Consider the following 17,129-nt stretch of genomic DNA (forward strand, 5'->3'; position numbering starts at 1 on the left):
TCTGGGCACTGCCTGACCCTCCAGTGTCCCCTGTTCCGCACTCCTTCCCCCCTGAAGCCAGCTACACTCATCCTTCAGTTCTTGAGTGCACCACTCCTGCCCCTGGTGTGGCCCCTGCAGGACGCGTTGCCTGGTTTCATGGCAGGTGCCTCCTGGACTGCATTTCCTTTGCCCATTGCTGGTTCCATCTAAGGCATGGTTGATGCTCTCTGACCTCACCTCAAGTGGAGGAGGTGCTTGCTTCCCTTCATCTTACATCTCACCTCGTCACCTTCAGCTCCCGCACTTCACACGCCTGAGCAGTCACCTTATCCTGCCAATTCCACCTCCTAAATGTTTCACAAACTCCTGATTCTTCCAGTGCTTGTCATTCCTATTCAGACAGCCATCATTTCTCACCTGGAATGTTCTAATAGCTTCGTATTTCTACTTTAATATTATTTCCCCAAAGCCATTCTCTAGGCGGCAGCCAGGATGAGGTTTCCCATTCAGCAAATGTGATGGTATCATTTAACTTCAGACACTATAGTTTTCACCTCCAGGAGTTTGATTACAGTCTTTTCTTTTTATATCTTCCATGTCTCTTATTAATGTTTTGAATATATGGAATACAGTTATAATCTGTTTTAATGTTTTTGTCTGTTCATTCTGACATCTATGTCAACTCTGTTGGTTTCAATATGTTTGTTTTTTCCCCTCATTACGGTTCATGTTTTCCTACTGCTTTGACAATTTTTAATTAGGTGTCAGATGTGAATTTTACCTTTTTTTTTATGCTGGGTATTTTTACAATTCTAGAAATGTTCTTAAACTTTGTTCTGGGATGTAGTTAAGTTATTTGGAAACAGTTTGATTCACTTGAATCTTGCTTTTAAGGTTTTTAGGCGGGGCTAGGGTTAATTTCCCCTTAGTACTGAGGTAAAACTCTTTTTAAAATTATTTTTTTAAATTTATTTATTTTATTTTTGGCTGTGTTGGGTCTTTGTTGCTGCGCACGGGCTTTCTCTAGCTGTGGTGAGCAGGGGCTACTCTTTGTTGCGGTGCGTGGGCTTCTCATTACGGTGGCTTCTCTTGTTGCAGAGCATGGGCTCTAGGCGCGCGGGCTTCAGTACTTGTGGCCCGTGGGCTCTAGAGCACAGGCTCAGTAGTTGTGGCTCATGGGCTTTGTTGCTCCACAGCATGTGGGATCTTCCCGGACCAGGGCTCAAACCCATGTCCCCTGCATTGGCAGGTGGATTCTTAACCACTGCGCCACCAGGGAAGCCCCGGTAAAACTCTCTTAACATGTGTTCTTCCATTTATCTTTACAACAATCAAATGAATCCTTATATTACAGATGAGGAAACGAGGCTTCCAAAGTTTGTGACACAGCTGGCAGGTTGTTGGAGCCTGGAATCAAACTCATATCTGTCTGGCCCCAGTCTCTCTCTCTCTATCTCTCTCTTTTTTTTCTTCAGCTTTATTGAGATTACCACTATAGTGTTAGCTAACACCTCCATCACATCACATGATTACGCTTTTTTTTTCTTGTGGTGAGAACATTTAAGATCTACTCTTAACATATAATACAATATTATTAACCATAATGCCATGCTGTACATTAGATCCCTGGAACTTATTTGTCTTAAAACGAAGTTCATACCTTTTGACCAACATCTCACTCTACTCTGTTTCTATAAATTTGGCTTTTTTAGAATCCACATATAAGTGATACCTTACAGTATTTGTCTTTCTCTGGCTTATTTCACTTAGTATAATGCCGTCACGGTCCATTCATGTTGTCGTAAATGACAAGATTTCCTTCTTTCTCACAGATGGATAATATTCCAGTGTGTGTGTGTGTATTTATGTATGTATATATGTATATATGTATATGTGTATCACATCTTTTTTATCCATTCATCTGTTGATGGACACTTAGGTTGTTTTTGTATCTGTGAATAATGCTGCAGTGAACACGAGAGTGCAGACATCTCTTCGAGATCCTGTTTTCATATCCTTTGGCTATGTACTAGAAGTAGGAGTGCTGGATCATATGGTGGTTCTAGTTTTAATTTTTGAGGAATGATAAGACTTAGTAGTCTACTCACTGTTCCCTGAATTCCGAGGTTTTACAGTCTGTCTGTTGGGAGCAGATGCTATTCCTAGCCCTTGTGAGCTCTGGGCATTCTTCCCTCTAATCTTTTCAGGTAGTTTTCTTGCACGCACATAGTGGACACTGGAGGGAGACCCTCTGCAGATTTCCAGGGTTCTTTCTCCCCTCCAGGGCTCTGCCCTGCAGACTCTAGCTGCCGTGATATTCCCTGACTTCTGCTCGGTCTCTTCAGCTCAGAGAGCTGGCTTGGCTCTCCTTTCTTCCCCACTTTGTGGCCTCAGAAGTCTCAAAGCAATACACTGGGGCAATCCTAGGGCTCACCTCATTTGTTTCCTGTTCCTCAGGGATCACTGTCCTTTGTTGCCTGATGTCTGTTCTCCTGGAAACCATGTTTCATAGATCTGTCTTGGTTTTAGTTGTTTCAGGCAGGAGGGTAAATTGGTCCTTGTTACTCCCTCTTGGTTGGAATTGAAAGTTCCCTCCAGGTGTCTTTCCCCCCCGCCCCCACCCCGCCTCAGGTAAAAATTAAATGGTGAATTAACCATTTTAAAGTGTACAATTCAGTGGCTTTTAGTACTTTCAGTGTTAGGCAGCCATGACCACTACCTAATCTCAGAAAATTTCATCACTCCAAAAAAAGAAACTATGCAGTCATTCCTCATTTCATTTACTTTTTAATGATGCCCTACTGCCCTCTGGATAAAGTCTACGTGGCTCCCAAGGCTACTCGGTGGCTCCCAGGGAGATGATGGTGCGACTCCTCTCCTGGAAAGCGCTTCCTGTTTGCCTGGCTCACGCCTATCCATCCTTTAGCTCTCCACCGAGATACTCCTCTTACCAGATGCCTTTCCTGATACCCTAAGATTGAACTAGGTGCTCAGTTGGCCCCAGACTCTTAAATTTCTGGCACTTACCACGCTAAGCTGTGTCTGTCTGTTTGGCTGTCTGTCTCTTCTGCCACCCTGGGAGCTGGCTGATGTCTGTCTGCTGTTGTGTCTTGCCTGGCACGTGGTAGGTACTCAGGTATTTGCTGATATGAATATGTCCTCAGTCCCCGATGCTTAAGAGTTCCGGTGACCGCAGCGTGTCCAATGTTAGCGTCCTGCAGAGTCAGGGCTGAAGAACCTAACCCCATCAAAGTTTTCTGCAGAGAGGCGGTGGCAGAACACAGGTGTGGGGGCCCCACCCCCACCCCCCCGGCCAACATAGGCAATCATTTGTGTTCTGAGAAGTTCCCAGCCGTCAGGGTGGAGATGTGAACCCGTTTGCCTTCTTCAGTAATTACTACCAGTGGTGTTTTGTTGACCTCTTCTCCTGGCTGGGTGTGATGGGTGAGGCTTAACAGAATCTCAACAGATTCCTTAGCTCTCTCGTTACTTTTGGTTAAAATGAATTTGGGGCTTGGAATGTAAGCCTCAGTCCTGTTCGTTTCAAAACTTCAGTTTCAAACTCATTTTGAGCTCTTCTCCCTGTCCCCCAGCACAGGCTAGAGCTGGGACTCAAGCACGTGCATGTTCAGCTCTCCTCCCACCTCCCCTCCCCTGAAGCTGCCAGGCCCCTCAGGGGCCTTCTGCAGCCCAGTGCCAGGGTGGACAGCGGGAGGGAGAAGGGACTCTGCTCGTGGGACCGGATGCATGTTGGTTATGAACAGCGTCCTGGCTTTGCTCTGGGTGTGGGGCTGTGTGTGATCACACAGTTCTCTGTGGCTGTGGACCCCCGTCCCTCCTGAGAAAGGCAGCCATGCCTCTTCCCACACTTCTCCCAGGTGGGCCTCCTATTGCTTGGTCCAGGGGCCACCCATGGCCTCTGCCCTTCTGTTAATAACCTCCTGGGTCCTTTCCACAGGAAAGGGCTACAGAGAATAGGATGAGGTGAAGGTTTCCCAGGCACACCACGTCAGAGGCTCTTCAGACCCTGTAGTCCTCGGCTACTCTGGCAGGTGAGAAATCTCTGGGCCAGGTGCAGGCACCAGTGTTTGAGTTCAAGTCCCCACCCGTCAGTGAGCCCCCCTCCCTCCCCACAGTGCAGTGAGAAGACAGAAAAAGACACCCACCATATTCTCAGACACCCAGAATGCTCCCCACCATGCTTGGCTCTGCTGGTGGCACCAGGGGCGCCTATAATTTCTGCAGCTCAGCAGGTGTGCACCTGGAGGGCAAGATGCCACTTTCTCTTTCTTGCAGGTCCCCCAATCTTCACATGTGATTTGTTTAGAGGTACTCTTAGCTACGGGGGGTGGGGCGTGGGGGTGGGGAGGAACCACGCCCTCCCACCATGGACATGGGTTTTCCCTGCAGACACCCAAAAGCTAACTCTTTTCTTTTTTTAATAAATTTATTTATTTACTTATTTTGGCTGAGTTGGGTCTTTGTTGCTACGTGCAGGCTCTCTCTAGTTGCAGCGAGCAGGGGCCACTCTTTGTTGTGGCCCGCAGGCCTCTCATTGCAGTGCCCTCTCGTTGCAGAGCACGGGCTCCAGGCGTGCAGGCTTCAATAGTTGTGGCACGTGGGCCCAGCAGTTATGGCTCGCGGGCTCCAGAGCGCAGGCTCAGCAGTTGTCACGCACAGGCCTAGTTGCTCCGCGGCATGTGGGATCCTCCCAGACCAGGGCTCGAACCCGTGTTCCGCGCATTGGCAGGCAGACTCCCAACCACTGCGCCACCAGGGAAGCCCCCCAAAAGCTAACTCTTATCAGGCTTTCCTTTCCTAATGGTTGACGCTCACCAGGGCTGGTTCTGGCATCTCTCAGCAAGCCCCGAACGAACTTTAGAACATGTTGCATTTTGTGGCTTTTGGGGACCTTAGCCCCATGTGCTCAAGCAACAGGAGCAATGAAATAGCAGATCTTCCATCCCTCTCTAGCTCGAGTGAATGCCTGCTGAGGGGTGGTATATCTTTGCAGTCTCCAAGTCCACAGCCATGCCTGGCATAGACAGACAGTTTATGGGATTCAGTTACTGCAGGAAGCATGACAGCCAAGTGGCTGCCTGTGTCCCTGGGTGCACAGGCTCCCAGGAGGATGCGTGCTTATATTCCCAATGAAGGGGCCTCTTTCCCATAAGAGGAGCCTGGATGGATGAGCCACTTCTCTTCCCGGAGCACAAAGTGGAACAAACTGCAGGCCCTGCCTTCCTCTGGTGCCCGAGGAGTGGGAGGGGGTTGCCACGGCACTGGCATGCACCATACTTCCTGCCCATCTTGCAGCAGAGGTGCGAGCTGCCTACCGTTGGTATGCTGCTCAGACCCCAGGCCCTGGCTGGCTTCTGGTGTCCTGCACACTCGCACTGACACACCAGAGGGAACAGCCCACCGGGGGCACTGTGGGGAGACTAACCCAGGGATGTAGTCCAGGGATGGGACACGTAGTTAAGAAGCATCTTGGTCTTCCTGGAAAGATCAAAAGCTAGTTGAGCACAGTGTTGTGCATTCCTTGGTTGAAAACTGGGCGTGTAACTAGAGCAGTCAAACAAATTATATTTCAATCCTGCAGAAAGACTGAAAGGCAGAGGGGTGAGGCTGGTGTGGGGAGATGCTGAAGGGGGCAGTCAGATGGAGAGAGACAGGGAAGTCCCCAGACTCATACCTTGAAACAGAACTGGGAACTCAGAAGGTAGCAGACATAACACCACACAGGGCTTGGCACCCAGCTGGCACTCACACTCAGGCCTGTTGAATTTTATAGGAGGGATGTGTTCCTAAGACCTTGCATAATTAAAAATTTACATAATTGAAGACTAATCCTCACATGGATGCTATATTAGTGTTCTTGGGCTTCCATAAAAGAATACCCTAGACTGGGGGCTTAAACAACAAAACTTTATTTTTTGACAATTCTGGAGGGTAGAAGTCCAAGGTCAAGATGTTGGTAGGTTGATTCTTCCTGAGACTTCCCTCCTCTGGCTTGCAGATGGCTGCCTGCTCTCTGTGTCCTAGCATGGTTTTCCCTCTGTGTTGTCTGTGTCCTAATTGCCTTAAAGGACACCAGTCATTATTGGATTAAGGTCTACCCTAAGGACCTCGTTTTAATTTAATTAGCTCTTTAAAGGCCCTATCTCCAAATATAGTCATATCCTGAGGTACTGGGGGTTAAGAATTCACCATATGAATTTCAGGTGTGGGGAGGAGCGACCCAATTCAGCCCATAATAGGTATTGTGTGTTTCTATTAAAGAGGCAAAGCTAAGTGGTAGCGACATAAACATAACTTACGCTTCATTTTTAAGCCTGTTAAAACTTTGAAAAATGGTTCTTGATAAATTCTGAAAAATTGGTAGATGCTTTGCAGTTTAAAATTTTATGTAGAAGATGACTTAATAACCTTTTATTTTTAGTGTTGGAAATCTGCATAATCCAGTTTCCTTTTTCATGCAGAAAATATCTATTGAGTGGTCACTGTGCCTCAGGCACCGTTCTAGGTACTAAGGATATAACATTGAACAAAACAGATACAAATCTCTGCCTTCATCCTGGAAGAAACAGACTATCTGCAAAATAATAGTAAGTTACACCATATGCTATAAAGTGGTAGGTGCCATAGAAAAAATAAAGTGGGGAAGAGGGTATGTCCTTTGCGTGGGTGGGTTGAAATTTTACATATTATAGATGGCCACATTGAGAAGGTAATTTTGAAAAAAGATTTGAAGGAAGTGAGGGAGGAGCCCTGAGGACATCCAGGGTTAGGACTGTCTAGGCAGAGGAGAGAGCGAGTGCAAAGGCCCTGAGGTAGGAATGGACTTGGCATGTTTGAGAAAATGCAGAAAGGTCAGAAGGGCTGGAGGGGGGGTTTGAGTAATAAGGAGAGAATTGGGAGACAGTGCCAGAGAGGTAGGCTGGGACTAAATCACGTAGAATCTTGAAAGCCATGGGAATTAGTTTGGATCTTAAGTGTAGGTCCCTGGGGGACCAAAAGATTGTTGGGGACAGGGTAGTGCTGAGCTGGGAAGATGGGGAGTGGGGTGCCTGAGGATCAGGTTACGGAGAGTTTGAAGTTATTGGTAGTGATGGTGTCCAGGAGATGACCACAGGAGTGAGTGACTCAGGTAGGTGGAAGCCAAGCTCATTGTAGGAGAACTGTAAGGGAATTTTGAGAGCAGGGTCTTGGAAGGAATAAACAGAACGAAGGAGTGGTTTTAGAGAGAATGGCAGTGAGCCAAGAGTCAGATTCTTCAAGGGGAGAAGGGTATGACCCAGGTATTTGCAACAAGACAGGCAATGGATGGTGTAGTCTGTTCACGTGAGGTTGCGAGCTGGGGTCTTAGGGCAGAGGGAGGGCATGTGGTCTGGAAGCAGCAGTGGAGCAGCGGCTCTTCACTGATGCTCGTGGGAGGCCTGGGAGGGATGGCAGCTGGGGGCCGCAGTTCCCTCTAGCTGTGAAATGTGATTGGCTTCTAGGATATTGCCCTTGATGACTTTATTTAATACAACCTAAATGGGAGTATCACTTCTTAATAGTAGGCTTCTTAGTCTAGATGAAATTGAGTGAGGATTTTTCAGAAGTTCTTGTCCTTAAAAATGGAATAACAGGAATTAATCGTTTATGCTCCTTGGTCTTCAGATGGAGGTCTTCAGAGCCTCTCTTTACTGCTTGTAGGATTCTGTCCCGAGGTTCATTATTGCCTTGACAGGCTACATCCAGAGCACAGTGGGAGAAAAAGTTGACTTAGAAGACGTGCAGTTGCCAGGAAAAGAGCAAGAATGGAGGGAAAAAGGAAGAAAAGGCATTCGAAAAGTCAGTAGGAATGTTTTGGGTGGAATGAACTTCGGGGAGAAGTGACTCATTTGCCCTACAGATAGGAAGTCACAAAGCAGTGTTCTCCAAGGGTGCCTGGGACCCAGGGGCCCCGAGACCCTATTGGGGTGTGTGAGATCAGGACTCTTTCAGGAATAGCACCAAGATGTTTTTTGCTCTTTTCATTCTTTTTCACAAGCATATAGTGGAATTTTGTAGAAATTATGTGAAGTGTGATATCACAGCTGATTGAATGTAGCAGCAGATAGAAGAATCCAGCTGTCTTCATGTAAGCCAGATATTAAGGAATTCTGCAAAAAGGGGGACTTCCCTGGCGGTCCAGTGGTTAAGACACTGTGCTTCCAATGTAGGGGACGCAGGTTCAATCCCTGGTCGGGGCATTAAAATCCCACATGCCATGCGGCACCCTCTCCCAAAAAAAAATCCTTAAGACATATTTTATTTTATTTTTATTTTTAAATTTTATTTATTTATTTTTCCTGTGTTGGGTCTTCGTTTCTGTGCGAGGGCTTTCTCTAGTTGTGGCAAGTGGGGGCCACTCTTCATCGCGATGCGCGGGCCTCTCACTATCGCGGCCTCTCTTGTTGCGGAGCACGGGCTCCAGACGCGCAGGCTCAGTAGTTGTGGCTCACGGGCCCAGTTGCTCCGCGGCATGTGGGATCTTCCCAGACCAGGGCTCGAACCCGTGTCCCCTGCATTGGCAGGCAGATTCTCAACCACTGCGCCACCAGGGAAGCCCCTTAAGACATATTTTTTTAAAAAAAGTCTGCAAAAATGTATAACAATGTCCGTCTCACTAAATGTTTTTTTATTTGAGAAAATACTTTTCATAAAAATATGTTAATTATATTAACATTAAAAGGGTTATTACAATATTTAAATCAACTAGTAAATATTTTTAAATTCCCATTTAAATTTCTAATGCTGTATATATTGATAGATATAATCCTTATAAACAAAACGAAGGCTCTTTGTGGTCCTTACTTTTTAAGAGTGTAAAGGAATCTTGAGACCAAACAGCTTGAGAACTAGTGGATAAGAGGCCAGGCTCTGGAGTTAGTGTGCTTGGGTAGGAATCCAGGCTTTGTGATCTCAAGCAAGTTACTTAACCTCTCGGAGACTTTAGTTTCCTTGTCTATCAGCTAGGCCACCTTATACAGGTATTGTGAACAAGTGAAATAATGCATTAATACTACTTTGCACAGTTTTGGGTATAAGAATGATCATTTCAAAACTGTTGATTATTACTTCATCAAACAACTGACTGAATGCATAATTCTTTGCTAAGTGCTGGGAGGATGTAAAATGGCATAAGTCACAGCTCCTACTCTGAAGGGGTTTGCTGCCCAGGTAGAGATTTCTGGATTTGTAGTCTGCACCTTTTTTTTTTTTTTTTGCGGTACGCGGGCCCCCCACCGCTGCGGCCTCTCCCGTCGCGGAGCACAGGCTCCGGATGCGCAGGCCCAGCGGCCATGGCTCACGGGCCTAGCCGCTCCACGGCACGTGGGATCCTCCCGGGCCAGGGCACGAACCCGCGCCCCCTGCATTGGCAGGCGGACTCCCAACCACTGCGCCACCAGGGAAGACCCTGTAGTCTGCACCTTTGCGTTCAATTCCCGGCTCTTGACTAGCAACCTCACCTTGAGCGAGCCAGTTCCTGTGGGTAAAGTCAGATAATAAAGGCATTGTGGCAGTTCCCTGGTGGCTCACTGGATAAGACTCTGTGCTCCCAATGCAGGGGGCCCGGGTTTGATCCCTGGTCAGGGAACTAGATCCCACATGCATGCCGCAACTAACAGTTCACATGCCACAACTAAGGAGCCCACCTGCCACAACTAAGACCCGCTGCCACCAAATAAATAAATATTTTAAAAAAAGGCATCCGTGAGGGTCTGCTGAGGAGATGGTGAATTCCTGCTGTATCTTCCAGGCACTGCTGTCCCCTGACGTAGTTTAACACTTGGATTTGTCCTTCTTGAAAATTACGCTGTCCTTCCTGCTTTCCATTTCTGGAACCTGCTTTTCTTCCCGAGATATGTAAATACGCCACTAGAGGGCACCTCCTGCCTTCTTATTCATTCATCGTCTGCTGTTTCTTATTTGGAAACGTTCTTTTAGCTGAGGTGGGTGGCAAGTCCCGATTTTGTCTTCAGGACACTCTCAGCTTGGTGAGTGTGCTACGTTTTGTCTGAAAATCCCGACTCTGTGTTTATCAGTCGATACAGGTTTACTGAGACTTCTTTAAATAAAACTGGAGGGAAGGCGTTGGTGGAAAGGAGATTGTGGGTGTCACCACCACCACCTGACATTACAGATCATGGACTCCATACCAGGTGGTGCTCAGTGCTTCACGTGCATCGTCTCACGGACTCTCAGAGCAACACTAGCGGGCGTAGGTATGGGCACTCGTTTTTAATAGTTGGAAGCCCGGGCTCTGATTGGTTAAGTAACTTGTGCGAAGTCCAGTGTGTTGGAGCTGGTTCAAATCCCGGTGAAGTGTGCTGATAGCAGAGGAGGGTGGCCTGCAGGGAGGCAGGATTTGGACAGAAGAGGACCAGCGAGAGTTTGGTCAGGCAGGGGAAATGGTCTCCAGAGGGACTTGCGCTGCCTGTGAGCCCTGAATGCAGGGAGCAGGTCTTACTGCTCTAGGGTGGTGATTCTCAGCCTTGTCAGACACAAACACCCCTTTCTGTCGAAAGTATTTTACAACAACCATTTTACTACTCTGAAGTGAAATTCAAAGGCAGTATATGTTTACATATATGCTTACATCTAATACGAAGGACAGTACTACCTATCAGTTGAGTATCAGGCTGGCGGGTGTACACAGACCAGACGATGGTAAGTGCCAGCATAAATCCCCAAATGGTCCACTAGGGGGCGGCGTACTTCTTCCACGGCTGTGAGCCGCTCCCCCAGTCGACTCCCCTCGAGTTGCCTTTGGGCCTCTCCCTTCTCCCGTCGCAGTGGCCTCATGTCACACTCCTCCTGGGGTGGCGTGATTGTCTCTCTGAGGGCCCCTTAGTGGTCAGGGGGCAGGCGGGGATTGAAGAGAGGAAGTCACAGAGCATGGAGCTGACCCCCAAGTGGGTGTGCTAGATTTCTAATCACGTGAACGTGCCATGATTAGAGTCATGTGCTTTAAAGTTTTACTTTTGTTGTTGAGTCATTTGCTTAAAAAGTGGTTATGAAGTTACACGTTTGTCTTATTTTCATTAAATGTTTTTTGAGGTTACTTTGTATTGTAGCAAGTGGTAACTATCCATTTAATTTTTTTCTTTAGTGGATTTAATTTTTCTTTAACCTAAATACATTTATTTATTTATTAAATACATATATTTAAATAGAAACCTTAAATGAGTATATAAATGTAAAACTTATATCACGTGGCATAATTAGAGGGTAACCTAAAAATTAAAAAAACCCCAATAAATAAAACAATGTTACTACATTCTTGCTGTACTTATACTTTGGTTTTCCACCAAAGGTCCAGTCTCCCTCTATAAAAAAAAGAAGTTTAATAAGTGTTAAAGACAGAGTCACACCAAACCAAGACTAGCCTTAAAGTAATCAGAGAACTAAGAGAGAAGTGAAAGGGAATATTTTTCTCACTATTTAAGAGAATCCATGTTATTTAAAGCTTTATCTGTACTCCTAAAATCATCTCCCATACAACAGTGGATAAAATGTTTCCCACTCTGGAGACATTGGTACTGCAGATGGCTTCCTGGACTTGGGAGTCCAGGGACCACTTACTAGCTGTGTGTCCTGCACATGTTGCCTGCCCTCTCTGGGCCTCTCTGTCCTCACCTGTAAAATGAGGAGGTTAGAAGAGATGATCTCTGAAGTTCTTCTGGACCTAACGGTCGAAGACTCTGAAGCCCTGATTCTCATTCAGAAGGAGATCCAGGACTTAAGGTGAGCATCCTCTTGTTTTGTGCTTAGAACCTTTGAAGGGGGCTGGGGAAAACCATGGATTCTCAGAAATTCCAACTAGCACCCTCTCTCCCCAGGGCAATTTAGCCTGACATAGCAGAGCCACTGAGAGTTTAGAACCTGGAGTCCAAGAGACCTGGATTTAAATCCCTGCTCGGCCTCCTACAAGTTTTGTGACTTTGAGCAAGTTACCTCTTTTGTCCCCAGTTTCTCTAGCTATAAAATAGGGGTGATAGTATTCATCCTTACTGTGAAGATGAAATTATAATGTCAAGTGCTTACTACAGTGCCTGGCCCATGTCTTAGCAGTGATTCCTGTTTATTATGATAATTCCTAAGATGCATTTGCTCATTTTTAATGAAACTTGGTGGTATCCTGGAAGTAAGCCATTGGGGGAAACTATTTGGTGGCCCTGTTCCCAAAATCTTTAAAACTGATGAAATGAATACTATAGACGCCCAAGAAGGGGAGGCCTTGTCTGAGAAAGGTGAGTGTGAATGCATGAGGCCGTCCCACCTACACATGGCCTTGGTGGTAATGGGAGGGCCAAGCGTATTTGTGTGGGTTTTAGGACTTTGAAAAAAATAGTTTTTTTTTTTTTAAAGCATTAGCTGAGCAGCTTGTGGCTTTCCAGCCCACAGGTTTCCTGCGTCTCGGCCTGGCCCCTTGGTGCAGGTGCCTGTGAGTGTGTGCGTGGGATAGGGGAGAGTGGGGGGGATGGCAGAGCGACAGAGTTTCCCCCTTGTGGCCCCTGATCCACTCTACCACCATGACAGGCCTGTTCTGGCCCACGTGGAGCTGGGCCAGGTGGCTGGGGCAGTGGGAGCCCGTCGTTTGGAAGAGCGGCGTTGCTCGTCCTGGGGACATCTGTCTCTGAGGTCTTGCTGCCACTTCTGGGACATTCCTGACCAGGTGGAATTCTCCTGAGGACATTTTTTGGGGATAATCATGTGACGACTACTCCCTAAAACAGAGAGAGTTCCGTCATTTGAGCTGTGGACCTGGATTTTCACTCTGGCCTGACCACTAACAGGCTCTGCGACCTTTCTAAACACTTCTCTTTCTTCCTTTCCTTATTTGTAAAATGAAAGATTAGATCATACCAGTGGTTTTTAAGTGTTAAGTTGTTTGTGTACGTGTGGGGCGGGTATCACAGAGCCTTTGGACAAGCTGATGAGAGTTATAGACACTCTCTCCAGAAGAATGTAGGTCCCCACACATTTTATATAAAATTTCAGGCTGTTCCAAGACACCCCTGGAAATCCCTCCGTGGACTCCAGGTGGCAAACCACTGATTCTGTGCTTCATTCAGCTTACAAGCTTCTATGAAGCCCATGCCTTCCAAGTTGGCTTTCCTGCTGAACCCAAACCAAATGAAGAACTTGTCCATTTGTACACATGTGTTTAGTACACTCTCCCTCACAATCCAGCAAAGTCAGTCTCAGCTCAGCAGGGCCGTGCAAGAGCTGTGCTACCAGGGCCTTTTCATGTGGCCGTGCAGGTTATTCCCTGCACAAGCCATCCGCAGTTGATGGCCAAGCCTTTCCCTAATTCACACAAAGGTGGGTCATGGGCCAGTAATAGCCTTTGCAACATACACTTGGACACCAAAATATAAGGTCCAGCAGGAGATTCTCCACCCAAGGGCTTGGCCTGAGGCTGGCTCTCCCTGTTTGGGCTCAGTAGACAGTATTAATTAGTGGCTGAAAAGAGGGGTCATCGAGAGGCTAGAAATATGCACTTAAAGAAGACTCAGGTAAGACTGAGACCCTTGAATGAGTTAGGACTCTTGCGGAAAGTAACTGCATTCATTGGAGTTCTTAGTTGCAGACAATAGAAACCAATTCAGCTGACCTAAGCAGGAAAGGAATTTATTGAAAGCACGTCAAGTGGTCCACAGAAATGTCAGGAAAGCTACAGAATAGGCACGAGATACAGAACAGTGACAATGGAGGCGAGGCCTCAGCCAGAATAGTGGTCTGAGTTGATGACGCAGCCCCAGCCTGGCCATGGATGCCACTGCCGTCAAACCAACCCAGCTTATGTTGCTGCCACGGGTGACGCTGGATGGAAGATGCAGCTGTCGCCAGCAACCGTTAAAATGAATCCTCTAGGGCCCCGTTTCATTGCAACATCTGATTGGTTGCACCTGGGCCATGTGCTGGACCATCCAGGCTGCAAGGGATACTGGGAGAGCGAGTGACTGACATTTTCAACTTCTTTGTTTCCCACCAAGACTCTTAATTGGGGGATTTCCCCAAACCAGCCCTCCCAAATCAACAAGCATTCTGCAGACGCAGCAACCAGCTAGAGTTAGCTTCAGTAAAGAAAACTCTTGAAGGCTGTAGGGTGTTTCATGAAAGCAAAGACAGGAGGGAAGCCAGACCATGAATGGCATGGAACCAGGAACTTGAACATCAGCGGAACGCTTCCTCCAGCTCTTATCTCTGCTGCACTGGGCTCCTTCTTCATTTTCTCTTTCTGCTTTCTGACATTTTATTTCCTCAGTCCAGGAGGTAGGATCATGTGGTAAAAATGGGGGGTTTGGAGCCTCCTCCCGTGGCTCTAAGGGCCCCTCCCTGGAAGGAGAGCTTGGCATTTACTACGACGGGTGGCTTCTACCCTCTTCGTGCCTTCATTCTGGCCGCGCAGGATGGGTCTCCGCTGTTCTACACGGTTCTCCCCCTGTGGAGGTCACTTTAGGTAACCTGAGCACACCTCCTGTTTCTCTGAGGCTTTGGTTAGCTGCTCAGATGTTTCCAGAATGTCAGGTCTTCCTCATTTTACTAATGGAGGGTCTAGGTTCTCAGAAATTCAGTGACTTACTCAAGACTCTGACCATCCCATGAGTGAGTGGGTGCATACACACAGTGCTTAGAAGAATGCTTAGCGTGTGGAGAACTCTGCAGGTGTTAGTGACGTCACTAGGATTTCTTTTCTTCTAAAGTACATTTCTTTCCTCTTCCCTCGCTTTCTTTCTTGGTGCTCTCTGTCCTTTCTTTCTTTCCAAAACTATGTACTGAAGGCCTGTGTGCCCAGTACTATTGTAAGTGCTGAGAACTCATCTGTGAACAAGACAGACAAGATTCCTGCCCTTATGAGGCTTTTAGTTCAGTAGACAGCAAGTGAACAAGGTGATTTGTGCTAGTGGTAAGTGCTCTGAAGGAAACAGACAGAAGTGACTGGGGCTGGCTCTCGGGGAGGGCTACTTTGACGTGGTGATGAGGAGGGAAGAGGCCTCTGAGACGGTGGTTGTAAACCAAGATAGGAGGATGAGGGCTGATGGAAGAGGGAGGAGTGTGTGCAACAGCCCCAAGGTGAGAACAGACCGAGAAAGCCAGCCCAGCCCGTCCTGGTGGGAACACGACCGGGCAAGAGTGATGGGAGATGAAGGTGGAGAGGAGGGCAGAGGTCAGATCAGGAAAGGCCTTGTAATGACGTGGTCATGGGAGCCATGTAGGTAGGACAGTGGGAGCCATGTAGGTAGGACAGTGTCGTGATATGATTTAGAGTAAAAAAAAAAAAAGAAGAAAATTAATTTTTATCAGAGAACCACAACCGAACCAAACTAAACAAGAACAATAATAACAAAGATACCCAACTGGCCTGTACTCTTCAAAAATGTCAAGGTCTGCAGACATAGAGAATGGACTTGAGGACATGGGTGGGGGAGGGGGAAGCCGGGGCAAAGTGAGAGAAGCATCGACGCATATACACTGCCAAACGTAAAATAGCTAGTGGGAAGCAGCCGCACGGCACAGGGAGATCGGCTCGGTGCTTTGTGACCGCCTGGAGGGGTGGGATAGGGAGGGTGGGAGGGAGGCTCAAGAGGGAGGGGATATGGGGTATATGTATACATGTGGCTGATTCACTTTGTTGTACAACAGAAACTAACACAGCATTGTGAAGCAGTTATACTCTAATAAAGATGTATAAAAGAAATGTCAAGGTCAGGCAAGACAAAGAAGGGCTGCACGTTGAATTTGCACATTGAAGAGTTATGGCCATTAAATGCAGTGTGTCGTTGGGACGAGATCCTGGATTGGGAAAAAGTTGTTCTAAAGAATACTGTTGGGACAATGATGAAATTTTGAAATGTACTGTTTTTTTAGATAAGAGTATTGCATCATGGTTAAATTTCCTGGATTTGTTAACTTGGCTGTGGTTAGGAGAATGTCCTTGTTTTTAGGAAATAAATACATGTGAAAGTGTATAGGCGTAAAAGGGCATGATGTCTACAATATACTCTCAAAAGGTTCAAGATAAAACATGTAGAGAGAGTGATAGAGCAACTATGAAATGACATTAAAAATTGGTGAATTTGTGTGGAGAGTATCCTTGAGTTCTCTAACTATTCTTGCAACTTTTCTGTAGGGATGATTATTGGTATGGTTAAGTTTAAGTTTATCATCTTATTTTTTTTCTATTTCATGTGTTCTTTGTTCCTCTTTTTCTGTCTTCTTTCGGATTGAGTATTTTTTTTTAAATGGACTTCTTTGTTGACTTTTTAGCTGTAACTCTGTTTTTTTAGTGGTGGCTTTAGAGTTTATAGTATACATCTTTAACTTATCACCGTTTACTTGCAAGTGATATTATATCACTTCACATATAGTGTAACAGCCTTGAACAATATACCTCCATCTCTCCCCTCCCACCCTTTGTGCTATTGTTGTCATAACTTTGTACTTTCTAACATGTTATAAACCCTGTATTACATTGTCATTATTTTTGTTTAAACAGTCAATTATCTTTTAAAGAGATTTAAATAATAAGAAAATATTATTTTTCTTGGTGCTCTTCATTCCTTTGTGTAGACCCGTATTGCCATCTAGTATCTTTTCCTTTCTGCCTGGAGAACTTTAACATTTCTTGTAGTCTGGGTCAGCTGATGATGAATCCTTCCAGCTTTTGTATTTCTGAAAAGGTTTTTATTCCGGATTCGAGGTTGGCAGGTCTTTTTCTTTCCCTGCTTTAAAGATGCTCCACTGTCTTCTCTTCTTGCATTGTTTTTCAACTTGGAGAAATCTGCTCTTATTCTTATCCTTGTTGCTGTGTGGGTAAAGTCTTTTTTTTGCCAGGTGCTTGCACCACTCCTCCCTTATCACTGATTTTGAGTAATTAGGTTATATAATGTGCTTTCCTGTAGTTTTCTTCATGTTTCTTGTGTTTGGGGTTTGCTGAGCTTCTTGGATCTCTGGGTTTATGGTTCTTGTCAAATTTAGAAACTTTTCATCCATTATTTCCTTTAAATAGTTTTTCTTCCTGCCCACCCCCCCACCCCCCACCCTTGGGACTCATAGCTCACTGATGCTCTTTTCATTCTTTCCAGATGCTTATGTGACAGGCCATT

Source organism: Hyperoodon ampullatus (genome assembly GCF_949752795.1).
Source record: "Hyperoodon ampullatus genome assembly, chromosome: 4".
NCBI lineage: Eukaryota > Metazoa > Chordata > Mammalia > Artiodactyla > Ziphiidae > Hyperoodon > Hyperoodon ampullatus.